Below are 695 nucleotides of genomic sequence, written 5' to 3' on the forward strand. Positions count from 1 at the left end.
GGGAGCAGATGAGGCTGGACTTTGAATGAGTGCAGGTGGCGAGAAAAGATGTTATTGGGGTAGGTAAAGCACATGCAACACTGAAAAGGAAGAGGGGTTTAAGCTACCTGAGATCCATGGAAGGTCTGGATGGCTGAAGATGCAACAGGGAGCCAGGCCTGCTGGGGCGGGCCTCAGAGCAGCGCTGGGACTGCCTCTGGCAGGAGGGTCCATCAGAGGCCTGGGGTAGCCCCGGATGTGTTGCGTTTGGCAAGCACTGCCCAGGTGCCACGGGCAGAGTGGCGTGGGGGGAAGGCAGAGATGCCTGTGACATGGGCTAGAAAGTGGCTGTGGTGTTGGGGATCTAGCAGCCACGATATGAAGGGAGAGCAGGTGCAGTCCCAAGAGTGATGTGCAAATGGGGACAGAGTACGAATGAATTACTCAGGGTCTTTGTCCTCAGCATTTGAGCAGAGGGTGAGCACAAGTTTGGCTGTGTGTGGCACGATCTGAGGAACTCCAGGGCAGTTGACTGTCAGGAGAGTGGTGGCACTCTGTATGCCAAGTCTAGAAAGGAGATGACAACCTCTCTCCCCATCTGTTCCTACTGATGACTGGCAGCAGGGAGGAGTTTGACACGAGGAAGAGTGGGTACCCGTGGAGCAGGACCTGCATCTCCTCTGAGTTGGGGAGCTGGGGAGGGGGGCCATGGCCCG

This window comes from Leptonychotes weddellii, chromosome 16, assembly GCF_054177405.1.
Source record: "Leptonychotes weddellii isolate Sample4059 chromosome 16, ASM5417740v2, whole genome shotgun sequence".
In the NCBI taxonomy this organism is placed as follows: Eukaryota; Metazoa; Chordata; class Mammalia; order Carnivora; family Phocidae; genus Leptonychotes; species Leptonychotes weddellii.